The sequence below is a fragment of the Mustela erminea genome, chromosome 7 (assembly GCF_009829155.1).
Source record: "Mustela erminea isolate mMusErm1 chromosome 7, mMusErm1.Pri, whole genome shotgun sequence".
Taxonomy (NCBI): Eukaryota; Metazoa; Chordata; class Mammalia; order Carnivora; family Mustelidae; genus Mustela; species Mustela erminea.
The window spans coordinates 123,823,808-123,840,375 of NC_045620.1; the positions used below are offsets into that span (position 1 = coordinate 123,823,808).

The 16,568-nt window shown below is 48.7% G+C and overlaps 1 protein-coding gene across 2 annotated transcripts in view; it reads right to left on the reverse strand.

Annotated features, from left to right (window-relative positions):
* Positions 1-15,873, reverse strand: part of KLHL29 (kelch like family member 29) — a 298,809-nt gene extending 282,936 nt beyond the window's left edge. Inside the window, exon 1 of one of the 2 annotated variants that reach the window (XM_032353199.1) lies at positions 15,776-15,873. The gene's annotated coding sequence lies outside the window, so the exon portion shown is untranslated. The remainder of the gene's footprint in view (positions 1-15,775) is intronic. The other variant, XM_032353198.1, reaches the window with a different exon arrangement.
* Between the last annotated feature and the right edge of the window lie 695 nt (positions 15,874-16,568).

Consider the following 16,568-nt stretch of genomic DNA (forward strand, 5'->3'; position numbering starts at 1 on the left):
CACTTGGGGGCACAGTTAGTGGAGAAGGCTGGCGCCGCATTCAATGAGGCAGGCTTTCATGATGTGAAGCCTGTTTCAGCTGCCTTTAAGAAAGCACCCCAATCCTGGATCTAGCCGCAGCCCTTGGAGGGAACATAACCCCAACAGAACTGTTCATTTAAGACGAATCTAAGATTCACTAGGAGGGAGATTTTATATGGAATTATATGAAATGATTCTATTCCTTCCTCCCTGTAAAGCCAGTGGTTTAAAAATTTCCTCCACGTGACGGCTTGTCTTTTTCACATTCTCATCAGTGTTAGTGTGGGCATGTACACAAACATATATTGCTCACTACAGGGGTGGTGGGAGGCAAAAATTAAACTTATTAGTACAGTTAAATCTCTTTGCCTTGTTAAATAAAATTTCATTTTTCCCCATTATGAAAAATACGCTGATTATTTAAACAATCTGGCGAATTTTAAAGCAGAAAGATGATCACTGTTAACATTAGGGTCTATTTTCAGCCTATTTTTTTTTTCTATACTCTTTTGCTTTTATATCCTTGACATCATAGTGCATACATAATGGGTGCTTGATTTCCTTTAATTAACAGAATTTCCCTCTTAATTAAAAACAATTCCCTCAAACAACCAAACTCATGATAAAGTCACTATAGAAACTCTGTTCTCAATCCCCAAAGAAGTGTTTTATGCTTTTTTTTTTTTTTTTGGGGTTTCCCAATCGGAAGAGAACAAGGAATTCATACCACTATTTTGTCAACCCTACCCCAGGGCCCAAACACATACTCCAAGGATAGATTTTCCCCAAGACAAACCAGTGAGGTTGGGCAGAGGGGAGACATAAGCCTAGGATGGGGAAGAGACCTGGAGGGGGGAGTATAGGAAATGCTTGGGAACCCAATACAGGTTGGGCTCTCACGGGAGACCCCAAGGTCCAAGGACTGAAGATGAACACACTGGTTAGTTCCCTGGAAAAAAAACTGTGTCTGGTGTGTAGGAGAAAATGGAGCAAAGATCAGCTTCTGTGGTTCAGATATGGATGCGTTGTTTTTTCACATCCTGGTGAAGGGATCGCATACTGAGCTGCACATTTTAGGGAACAATCCCTACTTCCAATTGACAATAAGCAACCCAGAGAGAATGTTCCACAGGGCTTTCACTTTTGCCAGAGAGAGCATGAGGCAGCACTAGATTCACAGGAAAGGAGCCCCTACCCTGACTGGCGCTCCTGTCCCTACCGGCGCCTTTAGTGATGCTCCTCCCACATTCCAGGATCTGGGATTCTGGTTCCTGCTCTGCTCCAGACTGGCAAATCTTCGATGGCATTTCCCTTCTCTGCACTTTGCTTGTTCAAACTGTGCAACGTGCCCAGCCCTGGTCCAGGCCCTTGGGGGAAAATCAACGACGGTGAGGCCATCGATCCCCCCAGGGGCACATGGTCAGCGAGGGCTCCTATGAAGCAGTCACACGGAGGACCTGGGTCAGGTCATCCCCACAGGCAGGCGCCTTCCCCCAGGGAAGCCATACAGGATGGGCAGGCTCTGAACTGGGCAGACACAGGCAAGACTTCTAGATCAGGAAGTAGGGGAGGGAATGGAGGGTGGGTCAGCGGGGCCAGAGAGTGGGTCCTTGGAACCAGCTGATCGTCCCTCTGTCGACACTTCATACTTGCTACTCCTGCAGCCACGTCCGGGGCTCCGCTCTCTCCAAGATCGGATCCTTCCTTCCGGACCAGGTCCCCTGTGCCAACCCATGGGCAGGCAGGACTCGCTACGCCAGGACTGGCTGGGATGGGCTCCGCACTCCACCCCCATCATCCCCGTGAGCATCATGGGGCTCACCCACACCCAGCTCTGCCACCAACAGGTCTCAGAGGTGAACTCCAGGCACGTGTCCTCTATATCCTGTGCAATGCCAAGCCGGGTGTTCTAAGCTTACCTCTCACAGGGGCAGCAGATCTGTTAGCTGAATGGGGCTTGTGAGCTTTTGGATTGGGCTGGAGGCTGAGAATATACGGACTGAGGCTCCGGAATGGAGGGAGGAAGACCACAGAACATACACTTGCCCTCGTAGGTCTTCCAAACTCTCCTTGCTCTGTGGGGCTTCCCAGTGACTGTCTCTTCCCCCTGCGTCTCCACAGCTCTCCACCAAAGAGCAACGGGTCAGATTGTACCCCCACACCTCCCACGTGTGCATCGTCTGCGTCTTGCGATGAGACACTGCCCAGGAATGTGGGAATGAGGGAAACAACGGAACAACGAAACTGAGTTCTCACACAGATGAATTCTGTCTGAGTTCCGGGGAGGCAGGAAATTCCCTTCCACCCCGAATTTCCTAGAAGCCTGTGACAGGCAGAACAGAGGGCAGCAAAGCTATTATTAGTGACATTAGAGAAAGTAGCTAGGTTCCAAGAGCTGAAGCAAGAGCCCACCATTTGCAGGAGGCCCTGCGAGGCTGCTGAGCCCAGATGGACCTGGCAGCGAAGGCCAAGGCTCTTCGGCAGGAGACCTCACTACTTCATGACAACAGACACTGCCCAGAAGTCTGTAAAAAGGGGACACTGACCCCAGAGACAGCCTACAGATTCACTGGAGAATGAGGCACAACAGAGAGGGCAAAATTACTGGAAGGAGAGACTACCTCACGCATCAGTGTCAGACAGAAGTGTTAACATAGCCACCGGAAGAACATGTTAACCATGCCGGACGCTCCAAACCAGGGAGGAAGGGGCCAAGCTGGGAACTGGTCACCCCAGTCCTGCCCGAGGAGGAGAGTGCTCTGCCCCCTTCTGCCCCCACACTCTGCCCCACAGGCATCTGGACACTTCTGCACATGGGCCCCTGAGCTGGGAATGGTGCAGCATAGCTCAGGGACACGGACCTTTAAGACCATCCACCAACCTCCTGTCCCTACTGTAGTCACCAAGCAGCCTCTTGGGATTTGGCTTCTACTGTGATGTGCCTTCTGGGAAAAAAATCTGTTCAGTGGCAACATATGGGCCTGGCCCACTAGATATCCTCTCTCTAGTGTAAACAGCCAAAAGGCCATCACCTGGAGACCGTTCAACTCTGGGTGCACTGCCGGTCAAAGGGGAAGACCCCAAGCTGGGAGAAGTTGTATGGAGACCCCAACATGGGCGGACACCCCCAACTGGCCAACTAACATCTTCACCTGCGGGTGGGTATCTCCACACACAGTGTCACCCCATGTCCATCCACAGGAGAAGGGACATACAAACTATGGTACCGCCATGAACTACCACTTACCAATAAAGAATGACCACAGGGACACATGGCAACATGGATAAATGGCACACAGAGTATGCTGAGTGAAACCAGCTGGGCACAAAAAGGGGTACACGCTGTGTATTTCTGTTTCTACGAAAGTCAACAGCAGGCAAAGCTAATCTATGGCGACTGACATCAGAAGGCATTTGCAGAGCAGAAGGATGATGGCCTGGAGAGGGGCGCAGGGAACTTTCTGCATGAAGGAAATGTTCTATACCTTGTTTTGAATGGTAGCTGCGCAGGAATAGACAATTTATCGAAACTCACAGAATTGAACCTTTAAGATCTGTGGACTTTATTTCATTGCCTCAACTATTATACCTCAAATAAAATAAATACAATGCCGACCACAGGGCTGGGGACACAGTGAGTGCTCCAAAAAGGCTGTGGAACTGTTAAAGGAAATGGTTCCCCTGACGGCCCCCAGCAGGAGAACCAGTTTGCAGTATGTTTTTTTTAGAAGCCTTTTTTTTTTAAACTGTGGTTAAAAATGCATACAATTTACCATTTTATTAAGTGCATGGTCCATCATCATTAAGTATATTCACGTTGCTGTGCAACCATCAACCACCATTCGTCCAGAGAACATTTCCATCTTTCCAAACTGAAAGTCTGTATCCATTAGACAGGAATCCCCCATTTCCCTCCCCTCCTAGCCCCTGGTGGCCGCCATCTTCCTTTCTGACTGCTTTACGTACCTCGTACATGTGGACTCATACAATATTGGTCTTTCTGTGACTGGCTTATTTCGCTTAACATCATGTCTTCAAACTCATGCATGGTGTAGCATGTGTCGGGCTTTCTGTGCTTTTTAAGGCTGCATACTATTCTGATGTACGTATAAACCACATTTTCTGTGACCGTTTACCTGTGGATGAGCACCTGGGTTGCTTCCATCTTCTGGCTACTGTGGACAAGGCTGCCACGGATAATGCAGGGGTAAAGATCTGGGTCCTTGTTTTCATTTCTTTTAGGTACATACCCATAAAAATTGCTGGATCATATGGAAATTGAATGTTTAATTTTTTGAGGCACTGCCATGTGGTTTCCAGAGCAGTTTTACCATTTTGTGTTCCCACCAGCAGTGCCTAAGGTTTTGAATTCCTCTGTAACCTCACCCATCGGCAACTGCTAGTTTCTGCTTTAAGAAAATTTGTTATAATAGCCATCCTAATGGGTATGAAGTGGTATCTCATCATGATTGTGATTTGCATTTTCCTAATTATCAGTAATGTTCACCATCTTTTTCATGTGCTTATTTGGCTACTGGTGTGTCTTCTTTGGAGAAATGTCTATTAAAGCCCTTTATTCTTTTTTTTTTTTTTTTTTTTTTCTGAGAGAGAGAGAGAGAGAGAGGTGGGGAGAGGGAGATTCTTAAGCAGGATCAATGCTCAGCATGGAGCCTGATGTGGGGCTTGATCTCAAGGTCCTGAGGTCATGATGTGAGCTGAAATCAAGAGTCAGATGCTTAACCAACTGAGCCACCGAGGCGCCCTGCCCTTTGCCTATTTTTTAATCAGGCTGTATATTGTTGAGCTGAAAGTAAGATTTCATTGAGAGAACACAGTCTTGCCATCCTCACTGTCACAAGCTCAGGCCCTAGGTGTCAATCTCATATCCCCTGACTCTGTCCCACCCCCAGTGTGGTCAAGGGGTGCACAGGAGCAAAGAGTTAGGACAGGCAACTTGCCTCCTCTTTTGCTGGGACTGAGGAGACCATCACTGGCCCATTGTCTATTCCAGATATCAAAACATGTTTCTGAAGACCAGACATCCTGGGAGGCATACCTGGAATAAAAAAGCCGACAGGTACAGCCAGCTCTCAAATTGTCATGTGAGAGTTCAGTGAGTTCTCTTCCTCTTGCTCCCTCCCCGCCACCCCGGGTGGCCCTGAAGCCTCCCCTAGGAGTCTGCACCCACAAATATAGCTTTTTGTGGTTTCTGCAGAATCTAGGAGAGAAGGTTTAAATTTGTAGGTGAGAACTTGAGGAGGGTGGGAATGTCCTTCTCACTCGGGATGTGAGGTAGACAGCATAGGGAGAGGCAGGGCTGTCCTCTAGAAACGCAGGCCTGGAGCCCTTGCCACAGGATGATGGGCTTGTGTTGTGTATCCCAGCAAGGCAGTATTCTGCCTGCAACCCTCCCTTCGGGTCCAGTCACCAGTGCCTTCCAGGTTGTACAAGACACATCCCCTCCATCCAGAGAACCGCATGGATCTCTGCACTGCCAGCTTTCTCCCCCAGGGGTCTCAGAGCACCCCCTGTCAGAGAGCTGGGGCCAGGGAGGAAACATCCCTTTGGACCAGGAGGGAGGTGGTGACTTCACAGACGGGAAAAAAGTGACTTCCAAGAAGCATGGTTCCCATGAAAATCATTTTTCACCTCCCGGAGGAAAGGAGGAAATTTCAAATCTTAATGCCATTTGATTGGGGAGGAAGGCCGTTTCCCCACGTCTCTTGAAGGAATCCAGGTGTTCCTTTTTTTGCAACGTGTTGAGTAGATTGGACATTGAGTTGCTTTGGCTCTTCCGCTTGGCACACCTAGGCTTCAGCAAGAAGTATGTTCCTTTCACAGTCTGAATATTATTCAGGTTCTGACGATGAAAGCTAGTTGGAACAGCATGAACCGAATAGATTATAGCACTCTATTTACGGCAGGCTCTTCGCGAGCAAGGCCAGCCAGACACGCGCACGGCACGCAGCCTCCAGGTCTCAGCAGCCCAGCTTCCAAAAGCGGTACTTACACTTCCCCAATTCTGTGCCCTTTGCTTTGGGTTCAGAAAGCCAGAATCAGAGCACGGTCGTCTTACACTTCTTCACATCCAGCAGATAAGCTAGTTCAATGCCAAAAGAACCCGCCCGTATCTCAAGAGATCAAAACCGTGCAGAAATGCAGCAAAAGGGTCTCAAGAGAAGCGTGGGTACAAGCTCTCACTTGGCATCCAGGAGACGGACTGGGGAGGAACACGAACACGGAGCAGGTGCTCCGCATCACAGCCCACCCAAAATGGCTGTCGTGTTCCGGACAGGACAGACCCGGCGGCTGTCCCCGCTAACGTGAGCACTGCTGGACTGGCCAGAATTCAGTCTGCTTGCTATCCTAAAGGTGGCAAAGTTGGCCTCACTGATGAGAGATTCTGGATGGGAGCTTTAGAAAATCCCTGCACAGCCTTCATACCCATCTATGGTGAAGGACCAGGTTTTGAGGTTTTGTTGGTATCTTCAATCCGTTTAAACCAAACTGTGGTCCTCCCATGCATGGCTAGACCACAGCTCACACTGTATGGCACTCTCTAGGCAACCCATGTGAGAGTTTAACAGGGCCCAAACTGGTCTATACCTTGTTGGATAAGCCTAAGGATCAGGATCTTGGCTGTCAAGGCAATGTCAAATGCAATAGAACTTTCGAAATGCTAACTTCCAATTTCTCTTGTCACAGACTAATAACAGTTCATGGCCTGGCACCAGCCTGAGGACAAGGCCTGGGGTAGCACTGTTTTTAACTCCTCTCTACTGGCTTGGAGAGTCTGGCCAATGGTGGCAGAACCCAACCCATGTGGTTAGGCAGAATTAAACGGACATCTACAGCAGCATTCATTATCAGTTACTCCCCCTTTGGTCTCAGAACGTCCCAGAAGTCCCTGGACCAGATCACTCATTGATCTCACTCCACCTGCTTTCCATATGCTTTGTCAGGAGGCATGGTTTCTGAGTTAGACTGGGAGCCCTCCTGGTTGGGACCTTGTCTCGGGGTGTCCAATAGTGAGACTCCAACATGGGACAGGTCCAAGGCTAAAAGACAAAGATGGTCCTTGTCCTCAGGGAGACCATGATTCTCAAGATGGAGCCAGAAATAACCACTTGTTCACGTGATTTGGAGCAGAACCCAACCCACCCACATATATAGACGGTACTTGTGACATGCCTGACCCTGTTCTTGGTACTTTGTAAACAGAAAATCATGTCATTCTCACATATTCACTCCTCACACATTTAAGTCAGTGCCCCTTAAGGAGCCTCTGACCATGAAGAAAAGTGGTCAGTTAGACCTAAGCCTTCAAGAGAAGTTAGAATCAAGCTTCTGCTCAGTTTACAGATGGTGATGACAGCACGTTGAAGTGTGAAGGTATCTGAAAGCATATGGATAGTTCTCTGTTTCCTGGAGTTTGTTTCAGGCCTTACAAAGTAATTAGCAGGACCCTCAACTTATTATATAGCAACAGTGGTGATCAGTGAGCAACGTGGCTCCATGTGTAATTATTGTGTTATTTTATTTTTTTAAAAGATTTTATTTATTTATTTGACAGACAGATATCACAGGTAGGCAGAGAGACAGGTAGGGGGGTGGGGGGAAGCAGGCTCCCCACTGAGCAGAGAGCCCGATGTGGGATTTGATCCCAGACCCTGAGATCATGACCTGAGCCGAAGGCAGAGGCTTAACCCACTCAGCCACCCAGGCGCCCCTCTCTCTCCTTTTTGTAGGTTGGCAGTTGCCTGGGGGCTAGGCCTCTTGGTCCCTTGAACCCATCCAGCATCCTGTTTGCCGATCGGACCTCTGGCAAATGCTTGATCTCTCTACAACTCATCTGTGACATGGGAACAATGTGACCCCTGCCACTGGGTAAGCAGCAAATGAGACGCCAGATGGACAGAGCTGTGCCTGCTCACTGAGTCTACACTCCTGTAGACGCTCCAGGAGCTGAACAGCGATCATTAAAGTTCCTTGAGAGGCTAAGTTCAGTTGCAGTGTTGATCCAAAACCAAATGCTCAAAGCTGACAGTGTGAAAAGAGAAGGTAAAAGAGAAAGGGAAGTTTATTGAAATCCCGGTTTCATCATTTCCCACCACCCCTCGGCGTCGCGAAATGTCCAAGAGGAAAACAGGGACGATGTGAAAAACCGCTAGGTCTCACATTTGGCCTCCGCTTTTGACTAGTTTTTGTTTTTTACAAGACAGAGAGAGTCCTCTTGTCTGTTCTTGCCTCTCTGCCTCACCCCTGACCCTGCTTCTGAGAGCTTTGTGGACATCCTTGAAGAAAAAGAAAGCGTCATGCTTGATTTTACCTTTAGGGTCAAAACCAGCCCAGCAGTAAGGAAGGGGGAGGTGGCGGGGCCGGACCGGCAGGCACGCAGGCGGGGCCTGTGCCAACCCCACGTCCTCTGCGGTCCAGCCCTTGCCTGGCACTTCCTGTGTGGCCACTTAGTTACAGGTGTGATACAGGCCCTGGGGACCATGCTTTTCTCATGGTGAAGCTCAAACTGGAGAAGTCCTCTTTTGCTAAAGGAGGGATGGAAGAGTTAAAACAGGGAGCAAACATCTCTTTGCGGTGTCTGCCGCAAGCTCTGCTCACCTCCCTGCCCATCTCCCCCATAAAAAAAAAAAAAAAAAAAAACTCATCTAAAGAATAAAAATAGGAATTCCTAGGTGTTGTATTTTCCTTTTAAAAAAGTGCTTTCGTGAAATGCCATAAATTAAAAAATCTGGAGGGGACAACACCTTGCAAGTAAGTGTGATACGAAGGATGGACTCGGTGTCGACTTGCAAAAGTGCCAAATAGATTCAAGTTATCACGGGAATGAAGAAGCTCCAAGAAAATTAGTCTTCAAAGTCTCAAGTCATAAATCCTAGAAGATTCCATTTAGATTAGTTAGAATTCATCAACAAGCATATTTTATAGATATGTGCCCAAATATAGCATCTAAAATTCCACACAATGAAAAACCATGAAGATATAACGACATAGCCACAGAACAAAAAGAAAATCCCCAAAGCAGTCTTTGATGTCTATTACCTGACACCTTCTCTGGGCATAAACTGATGCAGGCAAATGTTTTCACTCTGGAGTGCTGTGCCCAGCACCGTGCTAGGCGCTGGGATTCAAAAGTGAATGAACCTGGATCAGTCCGCAGTGCTTCTGGGCAGATCCTTGATTCTTCTTACAACATTTTTACTCTTCAATTTGCTCTTTATTTATTACACTGTCTAACACAGGAACACAAGCCATCAAAGCATCTAAAAGTTCTTCTCATTAGCCTTCAAGGGCCAGAGGAAAGGGAAGCAGGTGGGCAAATCTTAAAGTATAATGAATGCTGGTCAGCCCTGGTTAATAATTCTTATTTAACTCATATTCCCTCTAATAGAATTATTTTATTTAAAATGTTAATTAGCACAGACAATGCAGTCCCTGGCAAATAAAAGGCATTGTGAAGAAGTGCAATGCAGGAAGACCCAGTCTAGAGTATCAGAATCACATCCCCACATACGGAGAAGACCAGATAGACCCACTGGTCGCTGATGGATCTGGATTCGAACAGCTGTACAGTGTGGCTAGATTTGTGGTCTTGGGCCAGCTGATTACCTCTCTGAGCCTCTTCTTCATTTGTAAAATGTGGATAATCCCTACCTTGCAGTGCTGATATGGGGATTAGAAATAATATATGTAAAGTACTAAAATATAGTGGGCAATCAAAACTGGAAGCTGTTATTATCATATTATTGGCATTTGTTACAGGTTTGATGATTGAATAATGGGTAAATTAACGGACCTCTAAAATCCCTATCAACTCTAAAATTATGATACTAAAAAATAGAATTAAAAGTTCATAGATGAAATCCACTTAAAGATATTTTTAACTATTATAATTGTGATGCAAATCTCTTATGCTTTTCAGAATAAGAACTGATAATGAGACTCAGAGAATACATATATATATGTGTATATATATACACACTGTGGTGTACCACAGAAATGTTGATGACCAAATTTAGCAGGATAGGTGACGACAGTTTCGGAGCTCTCCAGGCTGTCATGACTCCTTCATCTAACCTCTCCCTTCTAGAACATTTCTCTAGGCCAGACACTGTGATGCATGTTTCAATGGGGTAATATTGGCCACGATGATTCCCTCCATCTTCAGAAAAGAGAACTGAAGCTTACTGGGATTAAGGATCTTTCCAAGGTCACATAGCTCGTGGGCACCAGGGACTGGACTTCAACTCTGACACTAAGCCTTCATCTTTACTGACTCTGCAACTTGACGCAACTCAGACAAGCCCTAAAAGCAAAACGTAAGAGATTCGAGGGACTTGCCGGGAAATGTACACACAGGCAAGGAAGAACAAATGTCAGTCACATTTACAATATTCTTTGTTTGACTGTGTTCTGTTGACTGCATTTTCACCAAGTCTCCTAAACAGAAGATCAGTGTAATCTATTAGTGTAAAAAGTGGTAGAACACAGCAATCCCTCCCCTGGGTACGTATCGAAAAGAACTGAAAGCAGGATCTCAGAAATATTTGCACTCCCATGTTCGTAGACGTGAACTGGAGGATTGTACCTATGGCAGGGATCTAAAGTAGTCGCATTCACAGAAACAGAAAGCAGAATGGTAGCTGCCAGGGGCTGGGGAATGAGGAAATGGGCAGATGATGCTTTATGGGAACAAGATTTCAGTTTCACAGGATAAAAAAGTTTGGGATATCCACGGACAACGATATGACTATAAATACTACAAAACTAGACACTTAAAATGGTAAAGATGGTAAATTTTATGTTTTTCCACCACAATTTTAAAATAAAGAAAGCGGCAGATTATATGTTTGTATATGTGTATGTCTGTGTATGTTTTTATATAAATCTATATGTGTGTGTGCATATTCTTAAAAGAGTTAATGGTTTAAAAATTTCAAAACTCTAGGGGCACCGGGTGGCTCAGTCTGTTAAGCACTTGCCTCCTTTTTTTTTTTTTTTTTTTTTAAAAAAGCATCTGCCTCTTGATTTTGGCTCAGGTCATAATCTCAGGGTCTTGAGACCAAGCCCCATGTGGGGCTCGGTGCTCAGTGGGGAGTCTGCTTGAGATTCTCTCCCTCTGCCCCTGCCCCCCCAACTTGTGTGCATGGTCTCTAAAATAAATAAATATTTTTTAAAAACTCAAAACTCTATAAAAGAATTCTATATAAAAACTCTATATTTTAAAAAAACCTATAAAGATTGATACCTGTGAGGCCAGCAGCAGCTTCTGAATGTTTGGGGAACTGACCTCTTGGCCCAAACCCGATCCCCTGCCTTAACAGTGTTCAATTGTTCTGTTCTAGCTTCTGAGTCATCACCTGCTGCCACTGTTAAGCATCTACAAACCATCTGAATTTCACGCAGATATCCTCTCTCAAGGGAAATGAGAAATCTTCCCCTTCCCACCCTTAAGGTGGAAATGCCCCAAGACAATTAAGTTCATTTCACAAATAGCTGTGTTGCTAATGATCAACCTGCCTCACCTTAATTTGCAGCTCCAATCTCCCTGTTTTCAAGTGATTTCTTTAAAGAAAGTATAGGCTACCTTCCTGGCCTAGGGTGCTGGGAAAGTAAGCGTTTAGCTGTTGCAGGAAGAACCACAGAATCGGCTTTCAAAAGTGGTCCTGATGTCTGCTTACTTATGATACAACTGGCAGATCAAGAATTCTGACTCACTTTTCCTTCTTAGCCAAAATTATTAAGACCATTTCTATGGTAAAATTTACTTCAGATGAAAGTACTCTCCAGTGACTCTGTTACCCAATTTTTCTAGCATATTGGGAAATGACCCTCAATTTCCTGAGTAATAGCAAATGAGCCTCTTCTGCACAAATGACAAATATTCTTCCATTTTCTAAACATTTGAGTCTCCTTATAATTTATGTGCTCACAAGGAGATTTCTTGTCCTCCAATCACGCTACATGGTTCCTGCCTTGGTTTATCTTCACCTCCTGCAACTCATGGCTGGATTTCTTAGTTATGGTGCTTCTTCCTCCCTCTACCCTCATGTAGGCATTTAGTTGACCAATTACAGAATCACAAGGTTGGTTATAATTCCGTTTCTCCATCTGACTTTGAACTTAAGTGTTCCAATTACTTTGCTTGATCCTAATAAGTCAGTAGCGTGCTAATGCTTGCCTTGATATTTCTGAAATATACAGGGTGTGATTAGCATGGGACTGCATCATTAGAAAGCAAAATGAAAGCGGGTGAGCAACATCATGGCTCGCATTTAAGCAAAGCTGCCTGATCAGTGAACTTACAATGTTTCAATGATCCTAGGGATACTATATGCTGTGACCAAACATATATTGTATTTAGAAAATCCTCTGACACTCCAGAACATTCTGTCTTTTGCTACTACTAGAAAAGATCCTAGAAGGATAGGCCTGTTCCAAAACACAAAGTTCCAAAGTTTGTTTAAGCAGATACAGCCGAAGACATAAAGAATCCTTGAACCACACAGGTAGGGGAAAAAAAAAAAAAAACAACAAAACTAAGGAAGGAGAAAAGGAAAGGAGGGAGGAAAGAAGGAAGGAAAAAAGGAAAGAAAGGAGGGAGGAAAGAAGAAAAGAAAGGAGGAAGGGGAAATCTTTAGTTAATTCTGCTGGATTGCACTGACGTCCCTGGGCCATAAAGCAAGAAAGCTTTACGGTAAGCCTGCTGGAAGAAAAAAAAATACCCATGCACACACACGTTATCAAATGAGATGCTAAAAATCTACATTAACATCAATGGTGTTATTTGAATCTATTAAAAAATTTAACCCCTTTATATCTGTGTGTTACCAGGAATAGTGTAAACTTTTGGAAACTAGCAGGAAAAAAAAAAAAGGAAACGCTTTAAACTGGGAATGTTTTGCAGCCAAATCAATTGATAAGTAAAAGAAAAAAAAGATGGCACAACTGAAATTGATGCCAAAGATTTATAAGGTTGACTAAGTAAACAAAAATGGAATGGATCACCATGGAAATGCATGAATATTGAAATAGGCAAGATTTGAATAGACTAATGATATGCCTCACTTAGACTGACAGGTGTTGATAACAACTCTGACACTCAAACCACACCAACATCCACACTTCTAACATGTTTATTCCTAGAAAACAGGAGCTGATTTAAAGGTTCCTTTGGTAAGAGCTTATAAGAAAAATACATTTTCTCATTTTAAAGGGACTAACTCAATTCTCATCTACTTGAAAAACAAAAAAGGTTTTATCTATTTGCTTTCTGGATATGAGGAGCCGCAGTTAGCAGAAGTCATTCTCTTGGGCTCTACTAGTCTTTGTTCCAATAAACCTCTCACAAAACCGAATTTTCGGTCTGGCTTATCTCCCACACTGAGTACTTGAAGTATGACCACCATTCATTAGAAACATAATTAAAAAGACACAACACTAGATCCCCCCCCCCAAGCACATACAGATGAAAACCAATACCCCTTAATTTATTTGTTACCATAGCTACCATAGGATTTTTTAAAAAAATTATTATTATTTCAGTCCAACTCTGGGTATTTCGTTTGGATTGTTGCTTGCAAATGAAAGTTGGAGACCTATAAATTCCCATTAACTGTATAGAAATGGGGAGACTGAGCAGAAGAAAATGTTTTTCTTAATCATGGACAAATATGGTTTAAAAGATGCTTTTACAGAAAAGTTATTAAAATGGGTTAAATGCATCAGCCTGTAAGCCAATTTAAATGTCATTAAATTCATATAGAGTTTAAGGACACATATGCTAGTAATTCCCTGATTCATAGCAGGATGATAAATCAAGAGCACTCAGAACAATGCATGGGACAGAGACTATATTCATCAGTGGCACACAGCTCTATACCTGTATAAACACCTAGATGTGACTACTGGAATACATGCTCACCAACCAGCCCTTAAAGTATTCACCTGTGCATTAAAGGGCAAGGATTTTACCAAGCGCCAGGATGAACACTCTGTAAAATTGTTCCTCACCCCCACAACAGTGAAAAAGTTAGCTCTGCACTTCCCCAATATATTTTTTTTTAAGACATCAGTAATGAAGCGGGCTAATTAAATCTGCCATTCACCCTACACCGAAATAATTCCTTAAATATGCTCTCCCAGAGCTGAGCTGGACATAAGACCATAGGGCAAGGGGAGGAACTCTGTAGAGACCAGACAGATGACTTAAAGGAGACTGAAATTAGGGTAAATACAGCGGTAACCAGGACAGATCTGTCGCTGCCAGAGGAGTCTGAATCCCAGCGTAGCCCTGCGTAGCTCCTGCATCAGTGGAGCCTGACAGTCCCCGAGCTGACGAAGTGGGAAGTTTCGCGAGCAGCAGCAGCACTGCGTCCTCAACGGTCCGGTCCCTCCAGCGCCGAGGTCTCGCCTAATGCTACATAAATACCTGCGTCCACGATTCGCCCGGGGCGCGGCGCGGCGCAAGCCCCGAAGGGCAGCAGGAGAGCGTTTGGAGAGCGACAGGGATGGCAAAGGCGGCGGCTCCTTACCCATCAGCATCCACAGGGACCCGCGGGAGGACCCGCCAACTGACCCTGTCTGCCGCTGGGTTCCAGATCCCAGGAACAACAACTGGCTTCTCAACTGACGGACCCAGGCATCCGAGACTCGCGCTTTGCCCCCACCCCTCCTCCGTGACGGCTGGCCGCGGGCAGGCAGCGCATCCCCACCTGCCCCGGGAGCTGCCTCGGACCTGCCCCTGCTCTAGGCTCCGCTCTCCCGACTCCCGGCGAGCGCGCCCCTCCCTCGGGGCCCGGGGCCGGCGTGCCCAGCTCCCGCACCCGGGCCGCGACCGCAGAGAAACCTCGCGCTCTCGGCCCGCTCCAGGCCACTGCGACCGGGACGTGAGCCCTCCGCGACCCTGCACCCCCGCCGGGGTCGGGGCGCGCATCCACACTCCCACACTGCACAGCTCGGGGTCCACCCTATCCCACACATAAACAACCCCTCCTCACCCAACATCACATCCTCGTCCCTCCACCATCCCCATGGGCTCTCTCCTTTCCGCGCCCCCAAACACGGTGGCACCCAAAAGGTGTTAAGGGAAGGGGGGTCACAACCAGGTCTGTGCGGGTTCCCTCCTCATAGCTTACAAGCTCCTCTACCTCGAAAGTTACTTGGGATTGAGTGAAGAGACCCAGTCCCCAAATGGGGGGTCTGAGGACTGGAAGGGGCAAAACCCCAACCCGGCTTCCCGCTGCACAGAGGCGCGAGCCTTCCCAAAGGGCAGGGCGCGCGGCCACCCCCGGGGTCCAGCCTTTCGGTGCCTCTTCCTGGCCCCCAGCCCGGCGCGGGCCCTGGGCCGCTCCGGGGAGGTGGCCTGGAGAGGAACGCGCACTGCCGGGCCCAGCCAGAGGGTGCCGGGGCCGGGGTCACACTCGCCTCCAGCAGCCCCCCACCACCATCGCGACATTGGCTCGGGGCAGCCCCCGCGCATACACACCCGGGGGCAGGAAGTTTTTTTCCCCCTTCTTCCCCCCATGGAGCAGCGCAGGCGCAAGGGCTCCTGCAGCCTAGCGAGTCCAGACGCGGGAGGCTCCTGCCGCCGCCGCCGCCGCCGCCGCCGCCGCCGCGGGAGCGGAGCCCAGCGTTCCGGGTTCTCGGGCCCCGCTCCCAAGCCCGGCCCGGCCCCGCGCAGCCGCCAGGACCCGGGGTCCCCGGCCCCCCATCCTTGGCGCCCAAGCCTGGCTCTTACCTCTGGGCGCGCCGCTCCGGCCCCGGCCCGACGCCCGGGGAGCCGGGGGTCGCGGGTGGGCGCAGGAGGGCTGATGGATAGGGGACGTCGCCGGCGGGTAGCGGTAGCTGGGGCCGCTAGGGTCCTGGCCCGGAGAAACGGATCCAGGTCCACCTCCTCGCGTTCCTGCTCTCCGCCTTCTCCCCCTTTCCCTTCTCCTCCTCCTCCTCCGCCGCCGCCTCCCGGCAGCCCAGGGAGGATGCCCGGGAGAGGGAAGTCAGTCCTTCTGCCTGTCAGCCTGTGCGGCTACGCGCGGCGCGGCGCGGCTCTCACCGAGGCGGCGGCGGCGGCGGCGGCTCCGGCAGCATCGCCCCCGCCCTCTCCCCGCAGCCGCGGCGGCCGCGGGGCTGGGGCTGCTCCGGGCTCGGGCTCCGGGCGGGGGCTGCGCTCAGGCGCGGCGGCCGCCGGGGCTGCGGGCGGGCGCTGCGGAGCCGGGGCTGGAGCTGCAGCTGGATCCGCGGCGGCGGGGACGGCGGCGACGGCGCGGGGGCTGGCGCGGCCGCGGCGCGGGGACCATGCTCCCTTCTGGCTCGCTCCGCTCCGGGTACCGTCTTCTTTAGCTGCGAGGGAGGCGGGCTTCGGCGCGCAGCCAGGGGCGGGCGGAGCCAATCACGGGCGCCCGAGTGGGCGGGGGTGGAGGGTGGGGGAGGCGGGGCGCCCCCGGCAGGGCACCCGGCGCTGCTCCCCGGGCCCGAGGGATCCCGGGCAGCGGCGCGCTCTGCCCGGGCCGGAGTGCCGGCGGGTGTGTCGGTGC